General features: G+C 49.0%; 1 protein-coding gene across 5 annotated transcripts in view; it reads left to right on the forward strand.

The window, feature by feature from the left end:
* The first annotated feature begins 244 nt into the window (after positions 1-244).
* LOC121004674 (collectin-43-like) overlaps positions 245-16860 on the forward strand; it is a 240240-nt gene continuing 223624 nt past the window's right edge. For all 5 annotated transcript variants that reach the window (XM_040436949.1, XM_040436950.1, XM_040436951.1 and 2 more), the window contains exon 1: positions 245-267. The gene's annotated coding sequence lies outside the window, so the exon portion shown is untranslated. The remainder of the gene's footprint in view (positions 268-16860) is intronic.

The following is a 16860-nucleotide window of genomic DNA, read 5'->3' on the forward strand; positions in this document are numbered from 1 at the left end:
AAAATTCGAATTTTGATTTTAACTTAGCACTGCTATATTTAATTCTAGCCTAATATGGAATATAGAAGTGCTAAGTTAAAATCGAAATTTGATTATTATAACTTGAATTAATCGAATTGCGATTTCAACTTGGACCTGGTTTACTATGGTTGGCTTGGTAGAATTAGCGAATATGACGAATGTATTCGTCATATTCCACAAAACGAATATAACGAATGTATTCGTCATATTCCACAAAACGAAGATAACGAAGTATTCTGCATCTTCGTTTTAGCTACCTATTCATCAACTTCGCTAATTCTAGCAATCATATAGGAAAGTTTACTATAAAGACAGCTAAGTTTAATTCGCTATGCGATTATATTACTTTGCTTTTTTTTTATAAATAGAATAATTATAATAATTATCAGGTATTATAATTTTTCTATTTTTTTTTTTTTTTAAAAGCAGTCATATAATCGCATAGCGAATTAAACTTAGCTGTCTCTATAGTAAACTTTCCTATATGATTGCTAGAATTAGCGAAGTTGACGAATAGGTAGCTAAAACGAAGATGCAGAATACCTCGTTATCTTTGTTTTGTGGAATATGACGAATACATTCGTTATATTCGTTTTGTGGAATATGACGAATACATTCGTCATATTCGCTAATTCTACCAAGCCAACCATAGTAAATCAGGTCCAAGTTGAAATCGCAATTCGATTAATTCAAGTTATAATAATCGAATTTCGATTTTAACTTAGCACTGCTATATTCCATATTAGGCTAGAAATAAATATAGCAGTGCTAAGTTAAAATCGAAATTCGAATTTTATAACTTGAAATAATCGAATTGCGATTTTTCACGTAATTCTCAAATCCGACAGTACATTCTAGTATATGGAGACGTTCCCATGGTGATGGGGACGCTCCATGAGCGCGGAAGTCGGCAGAAGCGGCAACGGGCACTGACTGGAGCAGCCAGGAAGCCAGGAATCCAAAGGACAGGTAAGAACAACTTTAGGGAAGTGGGAAAGTAAAAAATATAACAATAAAAAAAATAATAATAATAATTCAAGTTATAATAATCGAATTTCGATTTTAACTTAGCACTGCTATATTCCGTATTAAGCTAGAATTAACAAATATGGAATATAGCAGTGCTAAGTTAAAATCGAAATTCGATTATTATAACTTGAATTAATCGCATTGCTATTTCAATAGGAGAGTAGCCTTTAAGTTAAAATCGCAATACGCGATTATTTAAATCGCATATTAATCGCGATAACAAGAATAATGACGAATATTCGATTTCGACGAATATTAAACGAATATTCGCGAATTTCATCGAAATCGAATATGGCACCTGCCGCTCATCACTATCTAGGACCTCATCGTCCCCTGCATCGTCTTCCACCCAGTCTTGATCCCTGACCTCCTGTTCAGTCTGCACACTGCAGAAAGACGCAGCAGTTGGCACCTGTGTTTCGTCATCATCAGAGACGTGCTGAGGTGGTATTCCCATGTCCTCATCATCAGGAAACATAAGTGGTTGTGCGTTAGTGCATTCTATCTCTTCCACCCCTGGGGAAGGGCTAGGTGGATGCCCTTGGGAAACCCTGGCAGCAGAGTCTTCAAACAGCATAAGAGACTGCTGCATAACTTGAGGCTCAGACAGTTTCCCTGATATGCATGGGGGTGATGTGACAGACTGATGGGCTTGGTTTTCATGCGCCATCTGTGCGCTTTCTGCAGAAGACTTTGTGGGAGATAATGTGAACGTGCTGGATGCACTGTCGGCCACACAATTGACTAATGCCTGTACCTGCTCAGGCCTTACCATCCTTAGAACGGCATTGGGCCCCTGTCACGGAACCATGAACCAGACGTACAACAAGAGAAAAGTGAAAATAAGAAGGCTTTATTGAAAATAAAGCTGTAAAGCAAAAGTCCAAACGGATGGTGAAACCGAGCAGAGTCTTTGCGAAGCCAGAGGTCAGGAACCAGAAGGGTAGTCAGACGAAGCCAGGATCAGGAACCAGCAGGGTAGTCAGACGAAGCCAGGATCAGGAACCAGCAGGGTAGTCAGACGAAGCCAGGATCAGGAACCAGCAGGGTAGTCAGACGAAGCCAGGATCAGAAGCAGTCTTAGAAGCATGTGAACACAAGAGGACCAAGCAAGGAACTGAAGCCACAGACCTCCTATATATATGAGCTAGGCATCCAGCTCCTCCCAGGGGAAGGAGGAGCCGCAGGGTGGAAGGCTACAAGAAACCCAGAAACCAAGATGGCCGCCAGCACATGTCAAACGAAGGAGAGCAGCAAGCAGGTAAGACCATGACAGTACCTCCCCCTCAAGGGCCCCTCCTCCGCGGAGCACAAAACGGTTTCTGAGGGAAGCGTGCGTGGAAGGCTCGGAGCAAGGCAGGAGCATGGACATCTGCGGAGGGAACCCAGGAACGCTCCTCTGGACCATAACCACGCCAATGGACCAAAAACTGCAACCGACCGCGGACCAGGCGTGAGTCCAGGATATTGCTCACCTCATATTCCTCACGATTGCCCACTTGGACCGGACGAGGCCGAGGAACCGAGGAAGTGAAACGATTACACACCAGTGGCTTCAACAGGGAGACATGAAACACGTTGGAGATCCGCATGCCAGGAGGAAGCGCAAGGGCATAGGCTACCGGGTTTACCCTGCGAAGCACTCGGAAGGGACCAACAAAGCGAGGCACCAGCTTGGGAGTGGGCACTCGAAGGTTGAGGTTGCGGGTGGACAACCATACACGGTCTCCGACCTGGTAGGAAGGAGCAGGCGCTCGTCTGCGATCAGCCTGGAGTCTCTGGCGCTGCGCAGAGACCTCAAGGGACTTCTGGATCTGTACCCAAGAAGCACGTAGGACGGAAAGGTGATCCTCCACAGCCGGAATATCCTGGGGAGAGAATACCTCCGGTAACACGGCAGGTTGGAACCCATAATTGGCCATGAAGGGAGACGTCCCAGAGGAAGAGTTCACCGCCGTGTTCCTGGCAAACTCAGCCCAAGGCAGGAGGTCAACCCAATTGTCTTGGTGATCGGAGACATAGCAACGAAGGAATTGCTCAAAGGCCTGATTGGATCGTTCTGCGGCCCCATTGGACTGAGGGTGGTAGGCCGAGGAGAAGGAGAGATGAATCCCCAACTGGGAGCAAAAGGCGCGCCAGAACCTGGACACAAACTGACTCCCCCGATCCGACACAATCTCCTTAGGCAAACCGTGCAACCGGAAGACCTCCCTGGCAAAAATCGTGGCCAACTCTTGTGCAGAGGGTAACTTCTTGAGAGGAACACAGTGGCACATTTTGGAAAACCGATCCACAATCATGAGAATGACCGTATGGCCTCGGGATGCAGGGAGGTCCACAATGAAATCCATCCCCAGGTGTGACCATGGGCGCTCCCCGGTGGCTATGGGTTGCAGAAGGCCCAACGGAAGGTGCCGAGGGGACTTACTCTGGGCACAAACGGAGCATGCCGGCGATGTCGGAACGTAGGGAAGGCCACCAGAACAGACGTGAAACAGCCCAGGACAGCTGATTCTTTCCAGGATGCCCCGCGGTCTTGGAGTTATGGTAGGTTCGCAACAACCGAGTGCGCAACTCCTCAGGCACAAAACATCTGCCGTTGGGTCTCCCAGAGGGAGCACCAGATTGAGCCGCCAAAATCTGCTCACCCAGGGGAGAGGTCAGGCTGGTGCGAATGGCGGCCAGGATCTGATTCGGAGGTATGACCGAAGTCGGAATCGACTCCTCCCTGGACAGCTCGGAGTACTGCCGTGATAAGGCATCCGCCCTGATGTTCTTGGAACCGGGTAGGTAGGAGACCACGTAATTAAAACGTGACAAGAACAGAGCCCATCTGGCCTGACGTGGTGTCAATCTCTTGGCCTCAGAAAGGTAGGTCAGATTCTTGTGGTCCGTCAGGATGAGAACCGGAACCACCGAACCCTCGAGCAAGTGCCTCCATTCTTTAAGGGCCTGCACGATAGCCAATAACTCCCTGTCACCAATCTGATAGTTGCACTCCGCGGAAGACAGTTTCCGGGAGTAAAACCCACAAGGAAGCAGAGGACCCTCTGGTGTTCTACGCTGAGACAGAAGGGCGCCTACTCCCGTCTCAGACGCGTCCACCTCAAGGACAAAGGGCAACCCAGGGTTGGGATGCGACAGAATCGGAGCCGACACAAAGGCGGACTTTAGGGCCTCAAAAGCTCGGATGGCCTCGAGCGGCCAGACCTGGGAATTACTGCCCTTCCTGGTCAGATCCGTGAGAGGCTTGGCCAGCATGGAAAAGTCCCTGATGAACTTCCGATAATAATTGGCGAAGCCCAAAAAGCGCTGCAGGGAACGAAGACCACTGGGCTGGGGCCACTGTAAGACAGCCGAAACCTCTCAGGATCCATGGAGAACCCCTCAGCGGAAATGATGTAACCTAAGAAGGTTACCTGGGATCGGTGAAATTCGCATTTCTCAAGCTTACCGAACAGCTTGTTCTCTCGTAACCGTTGCAACACTCGTCTGACATCCAGAATGTGGGCCTCCATGGATTCAGAATATACCAAGATGTCATCCAAATAGACTACCACACACTGCTGCAACAGGTCACGGAAAACATCGTTGATGAATTCCTGAAAGACTGCGGGCGCATTGCACAACCCAAAGGGCATAACCAAGGATTCGTAATGACCGGTCCTGGTGTTAAACGCGGTCTTCCACTCATCGCCCGCCTTGATCCTTACCAGGTTATATGCCGCCCTCAGGTCGAGTTTGGTAAAGACCGTGGCCCCTTTAAGGTGATCGAACAGCTCGGAAATCAAGGGTATCGGGTAAGCGTTCTTGATCGTGATGCGATTGAGACCCCTGTAATCGATGCAAGGCCTCAACTCACCGCCCTTCTTTTTCACAAAGAAAAATCCAGCCCCTGCCGGGGACGAAGATTTGCGAATGTGTCCGCGTGAAAGCGCCTCCCTCACGTACTCCTCCATGGCCTCATTCTCCGCTACCGACAGTGGATAGACTTTGCCACGAGGAGGAACGGCACCAGATTGTAACTCTATGGCACAATCGTATGGGCGGTGCGGAGGTAGGGCAACCGCGCGCACCTTATCGAATACATCCCGGTACTCCTCGTATTCAGGAGGCAACAGAGAGTCCGAGGAAGTACACAGCAACTTGACAGACCCATGGATGCAACTAGCCCCACACTGCGGTGACCACGAGAGGATCTCGACCGATCTCCAATCGAAAGTCGGATTATGCTTCTGGAGCCAGGGGTACCCCAAGACCACCGAGTAGTGTGGAGACGAAATAACCTGGAGGCAGACCGACTCTCTGTGAACGGCACCAATGGCTATCCCCACTGGAAGGGTCTCATGAGTCACGTGTGGCGGCAGAAGGGGTCTGCCGTCTATCGCCTCAAGAGCCAGTGGGGAACCTCGAGCCTGCAGAGGAATGGAATTGGCGGCAGCGAACACACTATCAATGAACAAACCACCAGCACCAGAGTCCACCAACGCCTGGGTCGTCACCGAGCCCCCGACCCAGGAGAGGACAACAGTGATCAGTGGTTTGTCAACACGGGAAACCGGGGACGAGGAGACTCCACCCAAGATCTGCCCCCGACAGGATCTCAGGGTATGAGCGTTTCCCGGACGGTTCGGACATGCCAACCGAAAATGCCCACCGAGACCACAGTACATGCATCGGCCCTCGCGTCTCCGGAGTGCCCTCTCCCCCTCGGACAGGCGAGCAAACCCCAGCTGCATGGGTTCACCCCCAGACAAGTCATCCCCAGGAGGCGTGGGAGGAGAGGGAGGCACGGGTGGGACAGCAAACGTAGGCACCAATCTGTTAGAAGACCTCCGCAGGTTCTCCTTAAAGGAAGGTCTCTCCCTGAGTCTGGTGTCAATCAAAATCAGGAAAGAAATAAGAGACTCGAGCTCAACTGGTAGGTCCTTAGCTGCAACCTCATCCTTCAAGGCATCCGAGAGACCATGAGAGAAAGCAGCGACCAGAGCCTCATTATTCCAGCCCACCTCTGCTGCCAGGGTACGAAACTCAATGGCGTATTCAGCTACGGATCGTGAACCCTGTCTGATGGACATAAGGAGCTTCGCAGCAGAGGCAGCACGAGCCGGCACATCGAATACCTTCCGAAGAGAAGCAACAAAACCGGAAAACTCGGCAACCACCGGATTGTTGTTCTCCCATAAAGGGCTGGCCCAGGCCAAGGCCTTGTCCGAGAGCAGCGAGATCAAGAAGCCCACCTTTGATCTCTCAGTAGGAAAGGCATGTGGCAGCAACTCGAAATAAATGCCCACCTGGTTAAGGAAACCTCGGCACTGAGTTGGCTCTCCCCCAAAGCGCTGTGGAAGAGGGGCAGAACCGGTCATACCCCGAAACACCGCAGGCGCAACAACAGGTGTCGGGGTAGACTCTGGCGCAACAACCGGAGCGGCAGTAGGAGCGAGCCCAGGAGCGACAACCGACCCATCGGCAACGGGAGCGAAATGAGCCGTGCGTTCAAGCAGGGTTTGCAACGCCACAGCGAACCGACCCAACTGGTGATCCTGCTGATCAAGTCTGGCAACCAGCGTGGGTAGCGAGGATGGCCCTGTACCGTCAGAATTCATGGCTTGGTCCTAATGTCACGGAACCATGAACCAGACGTACAACAAGAGAAAAGTGAAAATAAGAAGGCTTTATTGAAAATAAAGCTGTAAAGCAAAAGTCCAAACGGATGGTGAAACCGAGCAGAGTCTTTGCGAAGCCAGAGGTCACGAACCAGAAGGGTAGTCAGACGAAGCCAGGATCAGGAACCAGCAGGGTAGTCAGACGAAGCCAGGATCAGGAACCAGCAGGGTAGTCAGACGAAGCCAGGATCAGGAACCAGCAGGGTAGTCAGACGAAGCCAGGATCAGGAACCAGAAGCAGCAGCAGTCTTAGAAGCATGTGAACACAAAAGGACCAAGCAAGGAACTGAAGCCACAGACCTCCTATATATATGAGCTAGGCATCCAGCTCCTCCCAGGGGAAGGAGGAGCCGCAGGGTGGAAGGCTACAAGAAACCCAGAAACCAAGATGGCCGCCAGCACATGTCAAACGAAGGAGAGCAGCAAGCAGGTAAGACCATGACAGCCCCACCAAATATCCCTGTAAATTCTGGCGGCTACTGGGACCTGAGGTAGTTGGTACACTAGGACGTGTGGCTGTGGCAGAACGGCCACGTCCTCTCCCAGCACCAGAGGGTCAACTAACACAACCACGACCATGTCCGCGTCCCTTACTAGTTGTTTTCCTCATTGTTACCGTTCACCACAATAAGAAAAATATTATTCGGGCCAATGTATTGAATTAAAATTCAGGCCTTTTTTTTACAGACACCTAACACTGTCTGGCTATCTATTTAGGTACCATATTACACTAATACAGGCACACAAGTAATGACAGATTTGGTTGAATATAAATGTGAGGCCTATTTTTTACGCGCTGTGTGACAGATATACCTTTAATCACAGAATTAGACTTGTATCTGCACTGTAGCGTGTGTGTTAAGTTTTTCAGAATGACACTATCAGCACCTTGAATCTAAGATATCCTTTCTGGGATAGATTTAAAGTTGGCCTGATATAGCAGAAACTACTAATTTTGAGAATGGCAAATTTGGGAATAGTTTTTCAACCCAGAACAAAAACTGTGCTTTTACGGTCACTACAAATAATTTGACCAGCTAAAACAGTACAGATTTGGTTGAATATAAATGTGAGGCCTATTTTTTACGCGCTGTGTGACAGATATACCTTTAATCACAGAATTAGACTTGTATCTGCACTGTAGCGTGTGTGTTAAGTTTTTCAGAATGACACTATCAGCACCTTCAATCTAAGATATCCTTTTTGGGATAGATTTAAAGTAGGCCTGATATAGCAGAAACTACTAATTTTGAGAATGGCAAATTTGGGAATAGTTTTTCAACCCAAACAAAAACTGTGCTTTTACGGTCACTAAATATAACTTGACCAGCTAAAACTGTACTGATTTGGAGGAATAGAAATGTCAGGCCTATTTTTTAGGCGCTGGGTGACATGCTCAACTTGCCCCTGATGTAGTATATGGCCAAAAAAAAAACACAGTATTGATGGTTAAATGCACTTGGGTGACACAGGCTCAGCCGGCACCTAATGTAGTATATGGCCAAAAAATAACCACACTATTGATGGTTAAATGCACTTGATGAAAGCTTGACCCTGATGTAGGATATAGCAAAAAATAACCACACTATTGATGGTTAAATGCACTTGGGTCACACAGGCTCAGCCTGCACCTGATGTAGTATATGGCCAAAAAATAACCACACTATTGATGGTTAAATGCACTTGGGTGACACAGGCTCAGCCTGCACCTGATGTAGGATATAGCAAAAAATAACCACACTATTGATGGTTAAATGCACTTGGTGGTAGCTTGTGCTGGCGCACCACAAGCCACAAAATGGCCGCAGATCACCCCAGAAAAAAGTGATATAAAAACGCTCTGGGCAGCCTAAAAAAAGTGAGCAATTCAATATCAGCACTTCAATGATCCACAGCTGGAGATCGATCACTGAATTAAGTCTTTTGGAGGAGTTAATCTGCCTAATCTCGCCCTAACGTCGCAGCAGCAACCTCTCCCTACGCTTGTATCAGCAGAGTGACGTGCAGCGCTACGTGACCCAAGCTTATATAGAGGCTGGGTCACATGCTGCACTGGCCAATCACAGCCATGCCAATAGTAGGCAAGGCTGTGATGGCCTCTTGGGGCAAGTAGTATGACGCTTGTTGATTGGCTGCTTTGCAGCCTTTCAAAAAGCGCCAAGAAAGCGCCGAACCCCGAACCCGGACTTTTACGAAAATGTTTGGGTTCGGGTCCGTGTCACAGACACCCCAAAATTCGGTACGAACCCGGACTATACAGTTCGGGTTCGCTCATCCCTACTCACGGATCATTTCTCCAAATCAGTTTGTCTCGACAACCCGTCAGCGTTTCCATTTTGTTTGCCCGGGCGGTACTGAATATTAAAGTCAAAAGGCTGCAGCGCCAAACTCCAGCGCAGCAGCCTGGCATTGTCCCCAGCCACCCGGTTAAGCCATACTAACGGGTTGTGATCCGTGAGCAGGGAAAAAGCCTGTCCATATAAATACGGCTGTAACTTCTTTAGGGCCCACACCACAGCCAGGCATTCTTTCTCGAGGGCGGCGTAGCTTACTTCTCTGGGTAATAGTTTGCGACTGATGTTAGCCACGGGATTTTCTCCGCCATCGGCCCCAACTTGGCTCAGCACTGCCCCCAATCCAAACATAGAAGCGTCTATGTGAACAAGAAAACATTTAGTTGGATTGGGAGCTGCCAAGACAGGGCCATTAATAAGTGCATTTTTCAGATGTTGGAAGGCCTGCTCACACTCCGGGGTCCAGGTTACTTGGCGGGGAAGATTCTTACGGGTCAGGTCAGTAAGGGGTTTGGCCAGGGCGCTATAATTGGGGACAAACTTTCTGTAATATCCTGCTGTCCCTAGAAATGCCAACACCTGAGTCTTAGTCCTAGGGGTAGGCCATTGGGCTACAGCCTCTACTTTGGCTGGTTCTGGCTTCTGTTTCCCACTCGATGGCCCAGGTACTGTACCTCGGCCATTCCTATACTGCATTTGGCCGGTTTCAACGTCAAACCGGCCTCCCTAATCCTGTCTAGAACCGCTCCTACAGTATATGGGTCAAGTGCTCCTGCCAGGTATTGCTAAAAATTGAAATATCATCGAGGTAGGCACAGGTGTAGTCCTGGAACCCATCTAGAAGTTGGTCCACCATCCGCTGGAACGTAGCCGGAGCGTTTTTCATCCCAAATGGCATAACCTTAAAGTGGTATAGGCCGAATGGGGTGACAAAGGCTGACTTAGGGATGGCGTCCGGAGCCAGGGGTATCTGCCAGTACCCCTTACACAGATCAATAGTAGTGAGGTATTGGCCTCTGGCCATCCGGTCTAGCAGTTCATCTATCCTGGGCATCGGATAAGCGTCTGATACAGTCTTTTCATTCAACCTCCGGTAGTCTACGCAGAAGCGGGTCGTACCGTCCCGCTTCGGTACGAGGACTACCGGAGATGCCCAGGGGCTGTCTGAGGGCTCAATCACCCCCAGCTGGAGCATCTCGTCGATCTCCTTACGCATATTCTCTCGCACCGCTTCAGGGATGCGGTACGGGGTCTGGCGCATGGGTAGTTGCCCTGGGGTTTCTTCTCTGTGAGTGGCCAGAGGAGTGTACCCAGGCACATTGGAAAAAGTCTCCTGCTTCTCTCTTAGCAGCTGTTGTACCTCGGTACGTTCCTGTGGGCTCAGCCGGTCCCCCAGTACAACTTCTCCTAAATCCCCAGACAGCTGACCTTCCCCCAGTAGATCCGGCAGGGGAAGACTGTCAAACTCTTCAGAGCTGGGTGCACAAATAGCGGTCACCTCCTCTGAGCGTTCCTGGTAGGGCTTCATCATGTTCACATGGAGCATGCGTCGCCCTCCGGTCCCTGCGCAGGGGTCAATTATATAAGTGGTGTCACATCTCTGTTCCACCACTTTATAAGGGCCTTGCCAGGCGGCCTGTAACTTATCATGTCGGACAGGTTTCAAAATTAAAACTTTCTGCCCAACCTGGAAGCTACGGTCCCTGGCGCCCCGATCGTACCATGTGCGCTGGCGCGTCTGAGCCGCCTGGAGGTTTTCCTTTACCGTCTTGGTTAGAGCTTCCAAGCGATCTCGGAGCGCCAACACATATGGTACAATGGGGGTGCCGTCTGCGCTCCTGTCTCCCTCCCAATGCTCCCTAATTAAGTCCAGCGGTCCCCTTACTCTCCTCCCGAACAACAATTCGAATGGGGAGAATCCTGTGGATTCCTGCGGCACCTCCCGGTAAGCAAAAAGGAGGGGAGGCAGGAATCGTTCCCAGTCTCGGTGGGTCTCAGCAAAGGTTCGGAGCATTTGTTTTAAGGTGCCATTGAATCGCTCGCAGAGCCCATTGGTCTGAGGATGGTAGGCGGCACTGATTATAGGTCTGATTTTGCAAAATTTCCAGAGGTGCTGGGTGACCTCTGCAGTGAATCGAGTACCCTGATCCGAGATGATCTCCCTGGGTAACCCCATCCGGGAGAAAATCTGCATCAGGGCCTCTGCCACGGTTTCTGCGTGGATGTTTGTCAAGGCTACGGCCTCTGGGTAGCGAGTGGCGTAATCCACCGTCAAAATATACCTCTTGCCAGAGGGGCTAGGTTTCCGGAGGGGACCTACTATATCTACGGCTATTCTATGGAACGGTTCCTCGATTATAGGTAGCGGGTGTAACTTTGCTTTCCGCCGGTCCCCCCTCTTCCCTACCCTCTGGCACATATCGCAGGTGCTGCAATATTTGCGTACTTCCTGGCTAATTCCTGGCCAAAAGAAACTTTGGGTCAGCCGATATCTAGTAAGACTGACCCCCAAATGTCCGGATAACGGAATATCGTGCGCTATCCGGAGCAGTTCGGCTCGGTACCTCTGTGGTACAACTAGCTGTCTCATAATGATCGGGTCTGACCCAGCTACCTGCTTGTCTGACTCCCTGTATAATAGCTGCCTATCCCATACAAATCTTACCCCCTCCGCCCCCGGTTGGTCAGAGGTGACTTTGTCTCTATATACCTGTAGAGTAGGGTCAGTGATCACCTCTGCCGCAAATTCATCAGGAGGGGCCCAAGGGACACAGTCTAGGGAAGGGAAAGGCTGTCTTACCTGGACCTCCGGCAGTGTGTTGTAGTCCTGGGTGCGGGCCTGTTGCCTGGTGACCACTGGATGTGCTTCCTCAGTGGTTGTGGTTTGCGGCTCAAACGCAGATGTGAGCTTTCCCAGGTCATTTCCCAGTATCACCTCTGCGGGTAATTGGGGCATCAACCCCACCTCCACAGTCCCTGACCCCGCACCCCAATGCAAATGAACCCTTGCTATATTCAGCCGATATACGGCTCCCCCAGCAACCCTGACAGCCACAGTCTTATTGGTTTTAGCTTTGTCCGCGACCAAGTGGCTTTGGACCAAGGTTATGGTTGCTCCCGAATCTCTGAGTCCCTGCATAGGTTTCCCCTCCAGGTATACTGTTTGCCTGTGGTGCTGCCGATTATCCGCCTGTGCTTGTAGTGGGTTGGCTTCGTGGAGAACTTCCCACTGTTCTATAGTGGTGACTGGAACTGCAGAGCCATAAGCGGTGGGTGTCTCCTCCTTATAGTGGTGTGCTGCTGCTCTCGGTGGTGGTGGTCCTGGTCGGATCCAGGTGGATCAATCTCTAAGCTGCGGGTATTCCCGCTTGTAGTGTCCCCACCTCTGGCACTGGTGGCATTGCACAGAGGAGGGTGGGCGAAACCTCGGTTGAGCTGGTGGGGGTAGCGGTCTCAGTGGTGTGTTGGTGCTAGCTGAAAATTGGTTTCCCCCTAGAGGTCGCACAGCTGGTTTAACACCCACAAGCTTGTGCTGCCTGCGGGCATCCATATAGTCATCGGCCTTTTTAGCTGCTTCTGTGATAGACGTGTGGTTACGGTCTTTCACCCATTCCTGCAGGTCTGCGGGTATCCCATCATAGAACTGTTCTAGTAGCAGCATTTGTAATAGGTCCTCCATGGACCGTGCCTGGTTCGCCTGTACCCATCCGAGGGCTGCCCTTTGTAAACAGCAAGCCCATTCTGCATGAGAGTCTTTTTCTGCTTTTTTCAATTCCCTGAACCGTCTCCGGTATGCCTTTGGTGTCATAGCATATCGGGCCAGGATAACCTCTTTGACACGGCTGTAATTCCTAATTTCTGTATCTGGTATCGTACGGTAGGCTTCAGCTGCCCTCCCAGTTAACCGTCCTGCTAAGATGGGTACCCAATCTTCCATATGTATTTTATGTAACGTGCATAGTCTTTCAAAGTCTTGGAGGAATGCATCTATATCTTCCTCCGCTTCTACATACATTTTAAATGCCTGGTATGGAATTTTTGGCTTACCCTCTTGCACCATAAACACTGCTGGGCTTGGTGTTTGTGGTCTCCTTTGCTGCGTTATAAATTCTTGAACCTCTGTCATTGTCTTGGAGATAATTTCCACTGGTGGGTTCTCCCCATAAAATGACAATCTGAATTGGAGCTGCCTTTGGAACTCTGCTTGCTCTGTTCCGTCTGTCTCGTCCCTCTGTGCAGTGACCGAATCATCCTCTGTTTGGATTTCTGCCATTATTTCAGAGATAAGTGTTGCCTTTGTTTTGTTGCTGGCTGAAATACCTCTTGCTTCCAGAAGATCTTTAAGTGTGGATCGTTTTAAAGTGGAGTAATCAATCTCCATTAATCCTTGTTCCTCTGTGAGTCTGGATCCCAGCGCTGCCAACCAATGTAGCGGAGAGCTGATATTCCACAGCGAATCTCCACTTAAGATCCCAGTGAGGCTCAGGAACAAGTCTTATAAATCCATAGAGTAGTAATTCCAGCAGGCAAAGTAATCCAATAATATCTCAACAGCAATCCCAATGACTGGACGACACACAGCATCAGGAGCAGAACTAACTTTATTTTGACACAGCACACCTACTTTAAACTCCCCAACATCCCCATTTACATACAATAGGGCACATAGAAGATTATGGTACAAGGAAGGGTAGGGCCAGACAATAGCAAGGGCTAATGGGAGATGGCGGAGGGACAGAAAAGCAATGCATTTAACATAGTAAACATTGCAGTTTACAATACATAGCAATACAATTAACCGAATGCCATTTTACAGGAATTAAACAGGACAGGCTAAATACAATCCGCTACAGTTACAACATTAAACATGGTCGATATACAAAAAACCACTATACTGTAATTGGGGCTAGGGCCGATACCAGGTTATTGGCTATGAGCCTCCATAAGGAGGGTAAGAAGTAAGATAAGATGTTAGAGCATATTCAAGTGTCCTGGAATTCCGCCTGTCGTTTCTTCGCTTGCGGTGATTTGAATTTCTTAGCGACTCTCCAGTCATCCGTTGCAGGCAGTGATGGCATCTTCAAATCGCCTGACATAGGTAACCAGGAGGGGATATCTAGGGGTTCTATCTGCAGAGCGTCCCACATCTTAGTGAGGTCTTCTGAGTTTCGAACGGTGATCTGTTTCCCATTTACAGTAGCGCTGAGGCCAAATGGAAAGAGCCAGCGTAGAGGGTGTCCTCTCTCTAAGGAGATCTGTCAACGGCTTGAGTTGTCTCCTCTTTGCTAAGGTGCTTGCTGCAAGATCTTGATACAGTTGTATTTTAGAGCCTTCAAGCAGTATTTCGCCTCTATGTCTGGCGGCAGTTAAAATGGCGGCCATATCAACAAAGCTAAGCAAGCCACAAATAATATCGCGTGGCGGTGCGTCTGGCGACGGTTTGGGCCTATGGGCCCTGTGGGCTCTCTCTATGACTACTTTTTCTGCTCTTTCTTGGCCAAGCAAGGAGGAGAAAATTTGACTGACCGTAGCTAAGATGTCGTCTCTCTGTACACTTTCAGGTACACCTCTGATGCGGACATTCTTTCTTCGACTCCTGTTCTCCTGATCTTCCAGATGCAGGTAAGCTGTGTTCATTTGATCGCGGATTTCTTCCACTTTGTATTGCAGCTCTCGACTGTGCTTTGTTAGGGAGATCTGAGAGTCTTCTAAGGCTGCCACTCTATGCCCCGTTTGTTTAATCTCTGTTTTAATAGCGGAAAGTTCTTTTAGAACTGGTTCAAAAGCGAGGGCTAGGGACTCCTTGAGGAAGGCTCTAGTGATGGGTATCGAGCCTCGTTCACTGTGTGACTCAGACATTGCGCAGGAACCCTCATCATCGGAGTCTTCTGTATAAGTCATAGCGGCGGTGGCATCCTGCGCCATCTTGGACCTTGCAGCCGGCGAAGGCAACTTCTTTTTTAAGTACTTGTCCAGGTCGGATTGGCCTCTAGCTTGTTTAGGCGTCATCTGGGTCTCTTTGGACTTGTCTTTATTGAGTTTTCCCATAATAAAGCAGGGTAGGAACCCGTTAAATAGCTGTGTTCAGAGTGCTGCTGCGAGGAGCTCTCGGGTCAAGCGGCCATTTCCTGACGCGGCTAGCTCCGCCCCCCCCCCCCTTTCTTGGTTTTTGAGGTGTCTACTCCACTGCAGCTTGTGCTTTGCACTTAGATGCCTGGTCATGCAGGTTGTGCTCAGGTTGAGAACGTTTATGCCTCGCTTCAGGCTCTAATTGCACAGCGTGCAAACCACTTGTGTCTTGTCGTCAGCACATTGTCTGAAGAACTGCCACGCCAGGGAACTCCTTGGAGCTGGTTTTGGTGTGCTCGGTCCCTTGCTGTGGTGGGCAGTAGCAGGCTTACTATCTAGGGGACCGCCGCTCCGCTTTTGCACCCTGCTCCCTCTTCTTCTTTGCTGGTGGCTCTTTGCTCCCATTTAATCATCTTGAAACATAAGTGGTTGGGCATCGATGCACTCAAGCTCTTCCACCTCTAGGGCAGGGCTAGGTGGATGGCCCTTAAAAACCCTGCTAGCAGAGTCATCAAAAAGAAAAAGAGACTTCTGCATGACTTGGCGCTCAGAATGCTTGATTGATTTGCAAGGGGGTTGAGGTGAAAGACTGATGGACATCGGCTGCAGGTGCCAACTCTGATCTTTCAGCAGGAGACTTGGTGGGTTACAATGTAAAGGAACTGGAGGCACTGTCAGCAACCCAATCTACTATTGCCTGTACTTGTTCTGGACTCACCATTCATAGAGCTGCATTAGGCCCGACCAAATACCGCTGCAGGTTCTGTCGCCCACTCGCACCTGAAGAAGGTGTTTCACTTGTGCGTGTAGCTGGCACAGATCGAACACGTCCTCTCCCTGCAACAGGAGCTCCACCAGCAGCACCAGGACGGGGGCCACGTCCCTCATTTGACGCCCTCATATTTCTCAAATTTAGGATCTTGCCCAAAATGCGTGTTTTTTATTAGCAGAATAGAACAACATTATCTAAAGGGTGTATCTCACAATGACAGATGCAGCAAAGGCTGCAAAATTAAGATTTTTGCCCTAAATAGGTGTTTTTTAATAGCAGAATAGAACAGCCGTATCTAAAGGGTGTATCTCACAATGGCAGATGCAGCAAAGGCTGCAAAATTAAGATTTTTTCCCTAAATACTGTAGGTGTTTTTTTAATTGCAGAATAGAACAGCCATATCTAAAGGGTGTATCTCACAATGACAGATGCAGCAAAGGCTTTAAAATTAAGATTTTTGCCCAAAATAGTTGTTTTTTTAAAATAGCAGAATAGCATAGCAGTGTCTAAATTATGTATCCCACAATGACAGATGCAGACATGGCCGCAAAGTAAGTATTTTGCCCAAAAAGGGTGTTTTTTTAATAACAGAATATGACAGCAGTATATAACGCTTGAATTTCACACATACAGATGCAGCAAGGGCTGTAAAAGGGAGTATTCTGCACAAAAAGGGTGTTTTTTAAAACCCAGAAAGTTATAGCTGTATTTCTAGCTTAAATTGCACACTGACTAATGCGGCAGAGGCCCCAGATGGAGGGTATTGCCAAAAATGGGTGTTATTTAAAACCCAGAAAATTATTGAAGTATTTCAAGCTTGTTTTTAACAATCACAGATGCAGCAAAAGCTGCAATATTAATTGGATTCTGTCACCTCGTTTTAGGTTATAGAGATGCGGACATGCACGGCTAGATCGCTGCTAGCATGTCCGCAATATACCTGTCCTATAGGGCAATTTAATTTTACTCTATTTAATTTTCACTCCTCTTCCATAAACTTTGGTTTGAC

This window comes from Bufo bufo, chromosome 6 (genome assembly GCF_905171765.1).
Source record: "Bufo bufo chromosome 6, aBufBuf1.1, whole genome shotgun sequence".
Lineage (NCBI taxonomy): Eukaryota > Metazoa > Chordata > Amphibia > Anura > Bufonidae > Bufo > Bufo bufo.